The sequence below is a fragment of the Meleagris gallopavo genome, chromosome 1 (assembly GCF_905368555.1).
Source record: "Meleagris gallopavo chromosome 1, MGAL_WU_HG_1.1, whole genome shotgun sequence".
NCBI lineage: Eukaryota > Metazoa > Chordata > Aves > Galliformes > Phasianidae > Meleagris > Meleagris gallopavo.
The window spans coordinates 4,894,237-4,908,885 of record NC_139404.1 but is presented as its reverse complement, the minus strand read 5'-3'; positions in this window follow the sequence as shown (position 1 = coordinate 4,908,885).

The window sequence follows — 14,649 nt, the reverse complement described above, 5'->3', positions numbered from 1 at the left end:
TATATAAAGGGTGCTGGTTGATTTAATGGTACCAGGAGCAGGCTCTTCACAAGACATTTATTTATATATATATATGTATATATTTTTTTAATGGAATAAAAGGCCTTCATCTTTAAAACAAAGCAAAGTTCTAGACTCTTCCCTATACTAGCCCAAACTACATCATAACTGGACTGTCAAAATGACAGATGCAATTAAAGGAAGTAAATTATAACTACTTGGTAAGTCAAATAGAAGGCTGTTTAATTCATCGCATTAAACGAAAATAAATAAATAAATAAATAAATTAAAAAGTGATTATTATTGTAGCAGTATGAATGCAGATGTAGAGGTAATATTTACAACATTAGTGTGAAGGAAGTTTTCCTGTTTGTTTGCATATGGGAGACAACATTTTATTCCTACATTCAAATGAGAGGGAATACCTCACATCCACAAGCAGATTTACAGGAAACAAAAGAAAACAAAACAAAACAAAAAAAACTGTATATTCAAGTACTTTGCTGGATTCGAGCTGAAGTTATATTGTCTCAAATTAGGTGTATCTTTGTGATCTTTCTTTGTCTTCCCACAGTTGATTTCTCTCTTTAATGAGATAAAACTTAGGTATTTAGAAAAAAATTATACCAGTAAATGTCAGTTTCCAAAGTAAGTGTCTCCACTTGTTTTTTGTCATCCTTAGTCTCGTCAGTGGAGAAATGTGACATTCTGAAATTGATATCATAAATAGATGGGATGGATCATACCTAAAATACTTATGCTTTCCATGAACTCTAAAGGGAATTGAGAGAGGTCAGTTCAGCTGCAGTCTTCTCACTATAGATGATTTGAATTTGATGTTACACGAATCATTTTGTCTGTCACCTTTGTAACTAGAGTAAAGATACAGAAAACCATCAGAGCCTAAATTATTCTAAAACAGGTGGAATAATTTGTCTGATGAAGCTGCCTACCTCTCTTCATACTAGAGAGAGATTTTTGATTCCTAATGTTTAGAAGGCTAAGTTAGACAAGACAAAATCCAGCCACAAATACAATGCAAGAAATCTATGACCCCAAAGTGAACTCTGCTTCTACAGCAGTGCAAATAGCAAAAGCAACATGGACTTACAAACGCAGCTCAAAACAGGCTGAAAACTATTCAGTGTTTTTAGACCAAGTACATCCTTCCATCCTCTGTTGATGTTGCTTTTCTGCGCTGAGCCAGAGGAGAATAATTTGGACTTTACTGGACAAGCAGTGTCCAGACAAGCTAGATACCAATTAGTGCAAATCCCAATTTGTAATCACGGTTTGTGAATTTACTGTTCAAAATGCATAGTTCTGGATTTCTCTCACTTTGTATAAGTGCATCAGAGATACCCGTATATACAATCGTACATGACTCTAACCTGAAGCTTGTTCTCATATTACTCAAAAATACCCATTTCTTATCAGTGAAATCTCTTAAAACCAAGATTATCACCTGATATAGTGACATTAACATCCACATCTACCTCAACTCATATTACAACTCAAATGTCAAAACACCCTAAAAACAACTCTGCAACCAACTCCCTTTAAATATCAGTGCACAACTGACCACAAAACTCATCAAAATCACATCCCTATCTCTTCTCCAGGACTGATCTTTAACTTAACCATTTTATTTGCAGAAATAAGGAAAAATGTATTGGTCTGAGCAAAAAAAAAAAAACCTAGAAAAATACAAAGAAAACTCATGTTGCCCTCCTGCCTGCTGAATGAGTTGGATAAGAAAAGTCACAGTCACCTTCTTGAGGATGTCGCATGGCTACAGTTAGTAATGGAGCCACTTTAGCCCTCCCTTCTATCTAGCACAAGCATACCTAGAATTATAGCTGACCTCTGACAGAGAGATGTGCATTGCCTCCACCAAATCTTGACTCAAAACATGCAAAGTAAATGATTCCTCAGAAATATACTCAGAAAAAGTCTTGCTTGACTGACAATAGAAAGATCCTAAGAAGGATAGTTGGCTTAGAATACAGAAGTAAGAAAAAAAAAATGCACATAATTATATAAAAAAGCCCCTTTTCAGTAAATCAAATTAGCTATGAAAGAACATTTAATTATAAAAAGCCAGCCAATGTTTTAAGGAGGCAGGTTTGCATCATATCCACAAATTCAGTTTGTGGATATTCAAGATACTGAAGATACTGAAGATGATTTTCAAGATCTAGATACATAAAATTACTGACAAAAACCCTGATGCATTTTAATCCATAACTGATAGAATGGGATGCAGACCATTCATACATCTTCGTGTAGATATTCTTTCAGCATTCCCAGCTGAAATGTTTTAAATAGAGAGTAAGAAAAAACATTAAAGCAGAGAAAGAAAGCCCTAATGTGCTATTCACAACTGAGGAGATTTATGTCAGACAACTTGTACAAGTCTTGGGAGACCAGATTCACTGTTTCCCTCTGTGTATTTATACACACATCATTTAAGAAATCTATAGACTAATTGATGGTAGACTGAGTAAATGGGAAATGTGCTGAGGTATATCCTTGTTTAGAAACTGTCTTCAGAACAAAAATGTAAGCAAACAATTGAATAGCAACAGAAGGACTTGACTTAAGAGCCTTGTAATTAACTGGCTTGCCTTTGATCAAAAAGCAGTCTAAGATGCTGTGCATCCTAGAGTGATTCCTGATAATTTCATATGTAACAGTCATTAGACAATGTGCAAAAAGCAGTCTTCAACAGAATGACTGGCATGTAGAACTCCTTCCATTCAAATGACCCCTCAGTCACTAATATTGGTACTTTCTTTTAAGCTTTTTTTGCCAAGAGGAGGGTGAATCTTTTTTTGATAACCTTTAAATAGAGAGTATGGAATATCTGAAAGTCTCCAGAGAGCTAAAGGTTAACATTTTCCTCAGGGAAATTGAAGTTTGGATTGTGCTTCTGGAGAACTTGATCAAATATACTATGCTCTTCATTATTGTTTTATCCATTGCATTACAGTCACAGTAAACTTGTTGGCTTAGTCAGTGAAAGGGATCATAATCATCTATGTGGGACTGTAGATCAGGCAATGAGACGTGAGTAAATTCTACTTTGCCTATCTATTTTGCCCAAATCTTTGGAGGATGAACCATGTTTATATAGTGAGGATGCTCACCCTTCAAGTAAGCGCCGAATTGAAGACATAACTGAATGGAGATATCTTCTCATAGCATCGAGTCAATCAGCTTAAGGTTTAGAAATGATAAGATGCAAGGTGAAACAACTGGTGCTTCATGATTTCTTGAAAGTAGCTGCCCAATCTTTTGTACTGATGAGATATATCATTCTATGGTAGCACTTCAATGCATATATAGTTATATATATACACAAGGCATATATAAAAGACACATAGGATGCTTATGTGACCTGTTTGTCACAATTTATCTAATGCAGTGCCAAAAAATCCTGAGATGTTAAAGTATTAAAGGTATACTGGTAATATACAAATATAATAAAAGGTATCATACTTAGGGATCTCTATGAGATTAATAGAAACTAATTCAATTTCATTAGAAGTTGTCCCGATTCCCAGTTCTGTTAATGCAGAGACTCTACAAAACAAGTGGAAATAGAGGCTGCTGATGTGGAAACACAGCATCCTGAAGGCAGTTTGTTTAAAAGCTCCTATGTGATTGTGAAAATACCATGGAAGACTAAATGTACATGCAGTTTCAGGGCAGATGCAGGGAAAGAATTTGCTACCAAATAATGGTAAGCAACAAGCATCCTGGAAAATGAGCCTCCTGCTGTTGTGAGCTGACAAACTGATATGCAGTGGGAGAGGACACTGCATTTCTCTTGGAAAATGAGAAGCACATGGGAAATAAAATTGTCAGGGTTTTTGCTTGGAATTGAAAATTGTTGAAGGTTGAAGTCTTTAATGTAGGGGGTTTATCAACAGAAGCAGAATCTGTGGTTTTTATCTGACTAGCAGTGAGGTCTGCAAAAGGTACTTCCTGCTGATGAAATTATATAGCTAGAGATTTCAGTCCAGATTTTGCACTCAGGAAGCCCTTGAAAACTTGTTTGCTGCTGTTGAGCTGTGGGAATTAATAGATTTTAAATTAACTACTTACATATTTTTGAGGCAACCCAAAGTGTAATGGGAGTGATCCCAGCTCAAGTGGAATGGAGAAGTGACCCTCTGTGTCATGGTGGAGAGTGCTTCAAGTGACAACCAACAAAGCCATATTTTACATGAGAGGAAGTTCTATATTCCAGGATCAATATATACCTTTTATACCATCATTTCCTTACCCCTTAAATGGATGGGATACAAGAGTACAAGTCATTGTGATCAAAATGTTCAAATATCACTCTTGATTTTCAGTGTCCACAGTGAGATGTCTCAAAGATACCCAATTATCAGAAGCTGGGGAGAAAAAAGCAAAGAAATAATACCCCTTTTACAGGGGTTTAGCAGATGTGTTCAGTGATGGAGAAGCTCGACATCGGAGACTGCAAGGAAATGTCTAGATCTCTATTTTAAGGGTTTTATTAGCTGAGGTGAAGAGTGTTACTTTACTGCTACTCATTGACAAAAAAGCCTACACGTAACTTTAATGCCTTAACTTATATACAGGCAGAAATTGCCTATTCTTGATTGTCATATAGGCAGGGGTTATAGTACAAAATAAAAGGACTCAGTAAAAGTACAGGTAGAGTTTTCTGCTTCCACAGAATTTTTTTGCTTTTGTGAGTATTACACATGTTCCTCCCTCAAGCAGGCCAATGAAGTAGAATGTTCCTTTAGGGCATGTTCTTTTCCTGAGGAAATCAATGAGAGCTTTGCTATTAAAAGTGTTGGTAGCAGGATATAGCCCAAAATCTGATAAGCAGATGTTCTGAGTATATGCAGACCGACTTATCAAAGATATACATAGATAAAAGACTCTTATTTTCACGTCACACATCTTTCTTTGTTGTAGCATAAAAGTCTGTAAAATGTTACTTTAGTCCTTGCTCACAGTACAGCTGTTTTACTTATGCTCAAAATATTTTGCCTTGCCAAGATGTGATGGTGGATAATCTTGTTATGTAGGTAATTCCACACGTGCCTTGTGGCCTTTAGGGAAATGACAATTTGAGACTAGATCCTTCAATTCAGGCATGGCTTAATACTAGAAAATGCAGAGGAGCACAATCTTTTCAGCTTCATAGTCTTGCTATTCTCCTGAGGTTTAGGAGAATCCTCATGAGAAGGACAGAGGCAGTCTGAGGTGGTTTATCTGTTTGGACTGAAGAAAGAGAAGGAGAGAAATCCTTGATGGAAGGTAAATGACCATGTCTACATCAGATTTTGTACAACAGTATAAACCCACACTGCAGCATCCCTTAAGCCGTTGGTATAGTAGAGTACATAGTAATTTAGTAAGATTGCTTGATGGATTCTTGCCTTCAGAGTGTGGGCTCCTCTGGAAGATGTCTCAAGCTATATCTTAAATGGGCAACAAATATATTGTCAAGGTGTGCTGTGGAGTGCCAGCTTCTGATATAGCAGAGTTATGGCTACAGAAATTGTTTGTGCACTGTACAGAAGAATGCCTTTTGCTTGGAAACCAGGCATGGGGGGGGGGAGGGAGGTGCAGTACTGGGTAAGGATACCACATGGCCTCACGCTATGTCTTGGCATATAATGAAAGGATAGATTGAAAGGTCCTCTTACATGATTTATCACAACACTGAAATCACAACTCTCCCCTTGCACACTCTTTTCCATCCCAGAACATTTTGAAAGGACAGCAGTTTGAGGCTACATGGCACTTTCAGCATCATAACATTTCATCAAAGTGGCTGGAACTGAAATCATTTATTGTGAGATGATTCTTAGCTCTTTTCTGGTTTGTTTTGTTTGTTCATTTGTTTTCTCCTGACTTCTTGCTTCTACCTACAACTACTACTCCTTGAAATCTCTTTCCCTTCTGTGAAACATGTGGAAGTCCCACTGTGGAAGGTAGAACGAGTTCTGATCCCCATTGTGTTTGGGCAAAGGCATGTCCTCCTGACTGCCAACTAAGCATGTCAAGGGCCCAGCTTTCCCAGAAGTGCATGAGAGAGTTTTTCCAAAGCTTCAAAATGTCATTCCCTGAGATTTTTTTCACTGATGGAATAAATTGATTCAGCACAGAAATTATGCCCCTTACCTTTCAGGAGTCTATCTAAGCCCGACAGGACTCAGGCTCCAGCTCTCTGTTGGCAGCTGCTCTGAGTTTTTATTCTCCGTTCTCACACTCATCCTCTCGTTCACAGTCCATCAGGTCTGGATCTCAGTCACAGTCCCTCCTACTGCAATTAGAAACATGTGAGAAATAAAAAACTCAGGTGACATAGGAAATATAAGTGAACTTTCAACCTTGAGGTTGACAAATTCTACTTACCCTGCATTTGAGCCTCTGTGGCACTGTAATGTTCGACTATGGATTTTTCCTCTTCATTGGGAAGGTGGATTGAGAATGTTCTAAGGTGAAGGTGAAAAATGTCTTCTTTAAGAGGCCAACATGCCCTTAAATGGCTTTACTGAGAGCCAGCACTGATTCTAATCCCTGCAAAGCTGAGGATACTTCTCCCCTTTCTGCCTCCTTAAAACTCTACATTCATTTGGGACGCCAGTTGGACTCACTCCCTATTAAATGAATAGGAAGTGTTATTACTTCCTCACAGCAGATATAAACTAAAGCTAATGCCTCACCAGATGAAAAACCTCCAAATATTGCATGTGTGGTAATAGGGATCCTTGAGATTTCAGATGCACGTGTGGTGGCCGTGTGTCTTGGAACTCTTTGAATTGAAGTCCATTGGGGTCCTCTCTGTTGTCTACTCCTGGACATCAACCAGTTTCAAAACAAACATGGGGCATCTTGCCGCTTCCTGACAGATTATCTTATTTATCTTGCAAGAGGGCAAAATTATTTCTATATCTGCTCTGTCTAATCACAAGGGTTTGAGTTTTTAAAAATCACACAGTGTTGAGATAAGCCTATTCTGACTCACGTCAGCGAGAATTCAGAGTCTGGTATCTCGGTACATGCAGTCAGTCATGCAGTGTCTGAGAGGAATTTCCATCCCAAATCCCAAACTGTGATTCTATAATTTTCTTCGTAACACTAGGGGTCACCCAATCTCATCTCACTTATTTTGCTTTACATTCCCTGAGACACTTAGGATTATGCATGCCTAGAACTGCTCTTCTGGCAAGATTTGATAGAACCATACTCTTGTGTCTAGACAGCTTCGCTGTCTACCACAAGTTGCTCCTCTGCCCAGGTCTCATGAAGAGGCCAGCTTGGCAGGCATCATCAGAGCTCTCCTGACATGAATCAACAGGCTTGAAAGCCCTAAATAAAAGCACTGATTCCTACCACTTTGTGACTGCTGGACTTACTCTGGCACTCATATAAAACCTCTAGGCTATATCCCTTTCTAAGCACTGGAAAATTTAAGTGTTCATTTCCTAATTTTGTTCGATGGTGCTTCCTCTTTGAAAATGTGTCTTTTGTCTCCAGGCCAAAAGATATTTGGCACAGGAATGTTCTACCCATCCTCTTGATGTTGGGCAACTTATGCAGGAGACATGTCAAGCTGGAAGAAAAATTGTGATTTTAGTGCTGGGCTTGTGACGTTCACTTGGAAGGGGCATACCAACCTTCTTTCTAATGTCAACTATGGCACTGTGCATTGATGATCCTTTGTTTAAGAACAGAAGCCATCCAGGATGCATGGATTATCTATCAGGAATCACACCTTTTTTTTAGAGAGAGCTGTAATTATGAGGCTACAGAACTAATTTCTGCCACATTTGTTCTTTGTTTCTGTTTCTTTCTAATACTCTTTCTCTCCACCTCAATCTTTCTGCACAGTCAAACCATCTACTTCTAGAGGACAGGAGAGTCCTTACTCACAACTGTCTATAGTTTACAGCTCTTCTCAAGAAGTGATGCACATGGCAACACGAAGGAGCAAACTAGGGAGCATTTTTCCTCATAGAAATTTGGGATTATAGCTACTTTGAGCATCTTTAATGCAAACTTTTTTATCTGATCTAGTTTCCTTAGATTCCATTGGTAAGCAATGGGATTAATTGTGGCATAATTCATATGATTTATTTTCACAACTACATCAGGATATGAAAAATTACTCCTCAATATTTCCTTTTTTTTTTTTTTTCTCCACTCAATAACAAAGGCAGCTGAGGGAGAGTAGTAAAACTGTAAATGTAAGCACTACTGATATTTAGAGGTAAGTGTCATGCATCTTACCATCTCACCCTTGACATTTGTGGGACCTTATTCAATTTGAGATGACACAGTACAGTCCATTCAGATGCCTCTAGACTTGGAAGAGAAAATGGGTTCAAGAAGAGATAAAATTATGTACTCTGGAATAATGTCTAGTCTACAAATATATTTATTCATTTTATTCCAGAAAGTTTTCAGAAAAAGTAACATCAAGTCAATAGATATCAGTCTTACTGTTTCTGCCAATGAGAGACTAAGGTAATTCTATGATTGATGACAATCTTCTTTGTATTTGCTGAATTTCAGAGGAGGAGGATGGAGTTCATAACAGGCTGAAAGATTCTGAGCTGAACAATACCTCTTAAGGAATGTTGACACACACTACAGTAATTCATGAGAATGTGAAAGCAGTCTCTGGAACATGACAATTCAGTGACTAGCTGCAGTTAGCAAGTGATTGGAAACGTGATCTAAAACTTCAGTCTCGCATTTATTTCAGACTAACAGTTGACAAAACAGTTTTCAAATTTTCTAAAAGGCAAGAACATGTTATAAGGATTCAGGCAAGCATTTCTTGCCTGTAGCTCCTAGACACCTATGCAATGCCTTTAATAGTTCTAAACTAAAAGAGGAGAAATTTAGGTTAGATGTTTGGAAGAAATTTTTTACTCAGAAGGTTCTGAGGCACTGGGACAAGTTGTCCAGATAATTTGTGGACGCCCCATCCCTGGAGGTGTTCAAGGCCAGGTTGGAAGGGGGCCTGGGCAGCCTGAACTGGTGCATGGCATCCAGCCCATGGCAGAGGTTGAAACTGGATGATTCTATCCAATCTAAGATACTTATGATTCTATGTTTATATGATTGTTTAATAGTGTAAGCTGATCAGAGAAACCATTAGCATTCCTTGTTTTTTACCATATACGTGTGTGTGTATGCATTTATACATATGTATATATGTATACACATTATATTTAAGTGTATTTATATTATATGTGTGTATATATATATAGGTGTATGTGTTTTAATCTGATAGCCTTACAGTTTGGAGTTTCTACTAATATTGCTTTTCACCCAAGACTATCATGCTAACACTGGTTGCATGACTATGACGGACTGCAAAAGGAAAATTTAACACTAATGTGATGAAGCATCTCACAGCTTTTCTGATCTCCTGATAAACAAAGGTGAACTGCTGGCTTGAGGAAGGAGAAGGTCAAGTGCCTCACAGCATCCTCCATGGAAGGCTCACTTTAGGTCATGCACTCTGCTGCCTCATAGCACACCCTCAGTGAAGATGCATCTGAGCAGGAGGTCAGACCACAGGATCCTGCAGCAGAGCTCTTGTTCATCTTCTTGTTTACTGACATGTAGGCAAGTCCCTGCCTGACAAGCTGTAATTTCAGTAGAGCTCAAGGTCAGATTTTCCAAGCTCCAAGCTAGGGCTATGTTTTTTCAAGATTTCACACCTGTAGTTTACCTAGTCTTTAAAAAGGTTAGTCTCTGCCTTATTTTACTCCCATGTAAAAGAGAGTGAAGAATTCCTACCTTCAGGTTAAATATGAAGCAAAAGATCTAATTTTGAAAGGAAAAATGCTGGAGACTGGTCCATTCTAACCAGAAAACAAGAGTGCATTTATCATTCTTTAATTCTCAGAAATCAACCAAGATTTTTTTGGTAGCAGTATAAGTAATATAGGAAAATAGAGACAGATGTACATAATTTATTAGAGTTTCCTCTGAACATACACATGATACACATGCACATAAGTCTAACAAAATTATTTTTTTAGCACAGGACTTACAGCCACTTCAGTCTGACAGAGGTCCTCCACCAAGCATCAAATTCTCTCTTCCAATTTTGCATTCCATAGGGTCTCCCTTCAGTCTGTTCATGGATTTTCCTTCTCCACCTTCTTCCTTCTTACAGTTTCCCATGTTTTGACACTCTAGCCCAAAGGCTGTGCTAACCTATTCAAAATTACTATTCTTATTGCACAGAAAAGGAGTCAGTCTTGTAGAGCTTCTTCATTCAAAACATAAATTAAAGCTTTGTGTTAATAATTTCCTTCATGAGCAGGCCTCAGTTCCACCAAGCATATTTGCATTTTCCACTCGAGAATGTAAAGTAGTTTTGAAGATTGGGCTTTCATGCACGTGAACATCTGATCTCCTAGACAGCAGATCAGGAGCCCAAGAACCCTTGAATTCAATCTGAATGTAGCTATTAACAATTTCCATTGAATTCCTTGGATTGAGTTGGCTGACTTCTCTGATCAAGCAAGCTTTCTAAATTTAGAAGAATATTTTATATTGTGCTTAATGGAAAATCTACCCATAAACACTGATTTTGATGATGATAAAAACCCTTAAAATTCAAATGTTCCAAGTAAAACTTATTGAAAACTCATGCTTTCATAATAATTATAATTATGGCTAAGTATTTCCACAGAAAGCATGAGTGAGTGTTACAATCTAATCTGAGCCATTCACTTAATAATTTTCTTTTGAAGTAACAGCAGCTCCTGACATTCAGTGATGCAGCAAATGTGTAGTTTTGAATTTAGATGTTGACTGTGGGTAGTACTTACTGGTACTGGTATGCACCACTGTTTAAGTCTTGGAGACAGCACAAAAAACTAGGATGAGAGGAAGAGATTGCCCATTGTAACAAAGAAACAAAACCTGTCCTGATATAACTGTGGGAGTCTTCCATCTCAAAGGGAACTTTCCCTCCATTTTTGAATAAAAGTAAAATTAAAAGGAAAAAAATCAATCAGCTTCCTGGATATGAAGGACGTGATTGAAATTTGACTTCATTTTTTAGGTAAAGCTCAGTATTAGCTCAGCCAGCATCACAGTGGGCAGTCCTGTATACAGTCTACTTTATGACCACACGATAATTCAGCTGAAAGTCATCTACTCTGGCATTCTGGACTAACTGTGCTGTTACCAAGCACTGAAGGCAGAGAAATCACCATAACTTCTCACTATAAAACTTTGTTTTTCCAGCACTCAATTCTAGGTTCATGCCAAGCCGTATATCACATCGGAACACTCTTTGCTTAAGTAAAGGAAAAGCACTGACATTAACAACTTGATGTCAAAATCTGATTCACGTTGAGCAACTCTTTGCAGATTGTGCTGATGGCAACTGTTTTTGAAGATCCTTCACAAATCATCAGCCTACTGAAAAGCTGGCTTCACTCTGGAAAGCAACATCTACAAGAATAAATTCTTATTTCAAGACCTATTTCTGTGTGATTCTTAATGGAGCCAAAGATATTCTTGAAACACAAATATGATAATATTTCACACAGTATAGTTTTATGACCCTTGGAATGGCTAGTTGCAGAAATAGATCATGTCTGAAGTCTGAAAAAAATGCAGTTCTTAAGGTTTATTCTCTTGTATTTAACAATTGGTTTCAATTTGCAGAACAGAGATTTACTCTTAATCAGTAATAGACAGAAGGGTGACTTTACCAAAATCTCAGAGTCCTCTGCAATCTATGATGATTTTTCTCATTAAAAGACATTATTATTAATAGAGATATATCATTAATAAAGAGGTGGATACTCTCATTCACTAAAAGAGTTCACAGAAGCATAGGTCACCCTATGACAAGTGGTAAGGACAAGAGGCATTGATATAAGCAGAAGTATCACTAATAGAATGAATTTTAAAAGTTGCTTGAGACTTTCATTTTTTGCTAGAGGAGAGAAAACATAGAAGCCCTGTCATCCATATCTTAAATGATGGCCTCCTATACAGGAGACTCAAAAAGAGGAAATCAGTATCTGATTATATGATGCTCTGCGCCTAAGATGTTCCTTGCATAACAGAGCTTGCAGTCCAAATAGAAGCTTACACTTCAGAGGTAAGTCTAATAAAACAAGAGGCAGAAAACATTTTCTGTTCCATATTATTTGTCCTAAGATTACAACTACTAAGCACAATACATCTTAGATTACATTGCCAACCATAAAAAAATCAATCTCAGTTTACTCAGTTTTGTTTTGGTTTTGTTTTGTTTTGTTTTTTGCAGCAAAGTGTTTTGTTTCCAAATTACATGCATCATCATCTGTACTATCTTTCCATGACTGAATGAGATGAGCTTGTAGGCTGAGCAGTTTCTAACTTCCTTTGATTTTTTTAAAGAAACTTCATATGCACAACATGAGTTGGTTATTTTACTTCCTTTTTTTTTCTTATAGTCAAAGGAATTGTAATTCAGAGAGTCTGTTCTGTTATTATGTACAATATTCAGAAACCATTAAGCAGCCAGCATGTTATCACCTACTCAGTAATTCTCCCCATATTTTTCCCCCTGCTAACAGGTTATCATCTTGCCATGCTCTGTGCTTTAGATTCAGTCATCTCTGGCATGCAAGGAAAGCCTGCAGCAACCAAGCAAGGCATTCCTTCAATCTGTATTTAACAGTTAATTGCAAACCTGTGCCTTGAAGTACTGCCACAATTCCTTGCTTCACTGCAAAGTCTTTGATATCAACCTACTGCTTTTGGAAAGATTACAACTTGTACACTTGGCTACTCTGGTCAGATATGTGCAAGAACATCAAGTATGAAAGTAAAATTTCTTACTGCACTGCATGTGAACCCAACAAACCTCTCAATTGCCATGTTAGATATGCTTCAAACCAGTGTAAACCTGAGAAGAAGCTGCATTGAGAGAATGGAAATTTCCAACAAGAAGGCATTCTTTCTGGGTGGGAATGGGGGAAAGAAATGCTTAGGGAAGCAATGATTTTGGGTAAATTCACATAGGCTGTTAGAGCCATATTTACTTCAGATAAAGATCTATCCCCACCCTAGTACTGGAGCATCAAACATTGTTCTCATTTCCACTAGTACAAATTCAGAGTAGCACCCTCAAAGTCCATTCATAAAAAATGATTTTAATCAGGATTAATAATTTCTATCTGTGTGACAGACATTGAATGAAAGCTTAAAACGACACTTTCCAACTAAGTAGTTCTGTTGATAGTGAGTTAAATTCAGAGCATACAGAATACAGAGAGTAAAACTTGCAGAGAATCAAATGTGCTGAAGGATACAAAGTGTTATATGACTTCCTCTTTTATGTTGATATTCTGAGTCTACTAAACAGATATGAAGTTACTTATCTTCTGCATAGTCACATTTGTGTAATTTCACTGTCCTCAGTACCTCTTGCACTTCACTAATGTTTTACTGAAGTCCATGTCGATATTAATGCATTGCCCCAAATGTATCTATAGTCTGGCATTAGAGAGTCATGTGCTTAAGTGCTTAAACTGACTATGTATTGATTTGCTCTTTCTTTCGTGGAAAAGGACTTTGAGAAGAGAGAGGTCAGGAAATGTTGATAGTATTGGGAGTTTTTAGATATCTTTGGCTCCAAGCAGTCTTACTTTATACCTGGGTATGGTCCAGGACTTACATGGGCTGTGTGTAAAGATATCAGCCCATGTTGATTTTTTTTTTGACTCATGTAATATGTTGAATACTATTTGACTATGAGAATCTCCATAAAGTTTTCCAACTTCTCCATGTATTTAATGACCTTTTCACCACTTTTGTACAGACAGGAAAATTATTTACCCATCCATGCAGCTCACCATCTGCTCAATGTATGTCTTCACAGTAGGATGTAGTAACTTGTTCATTCCCGGCTTGTCTTGCAAGATCCTACTTCAGTCAGGAAATCCTCTGATATAGCTATAGACATCCCTATTCATTGTAGGGCAGTTGTACCACATGGCACTTAAAGGTCCCTTGCAGCTCAAATGATTCTATGATCCCATGACCATGGTCATTGTGATACCTCTCCAGCATTGTTGAATCCTGTTCTAACCTGTATACATAGCTATGAACCACAGTGCATATTGACAGGGTTAGCAAAGAAAATTCTTGGACTTGAGACCTGTGAATGAGCTGATGGGACTCCAGTATGTGTAAACAGTTGCTCAGACAAGCCTTTTGCATCCATCCAGCTGAGATCAGGAGTTACATGAAGGCATTTTGAGTTGAGATTTAGAATTGTAAGGGCTGGAAAATTCTTGTAGAGACTGGAAATGTTATCCTCACTATACCTATGCTAGGAGAGAAATGCTTAGATCAAAACAATTCACAACAGTAACTTTTTTTTATTTTTATTCTTTTTTATTTCAAGCACTGAAGAGACTGCTGCAGTCATTTTGCAGAGAGGCCAAATAACTTCACTAAAGAGTGAATATTTTTTGTTTGGAACTTGAACTCAAATTATTCTGCAGTATTCAACACTTCCCAATTTGTTTACATCAGGTTTTATATATGAATAGCAGAACTACACCTATTATTTTACTATTAATCTCAATGATGTCATGCATATGAATAGCATTA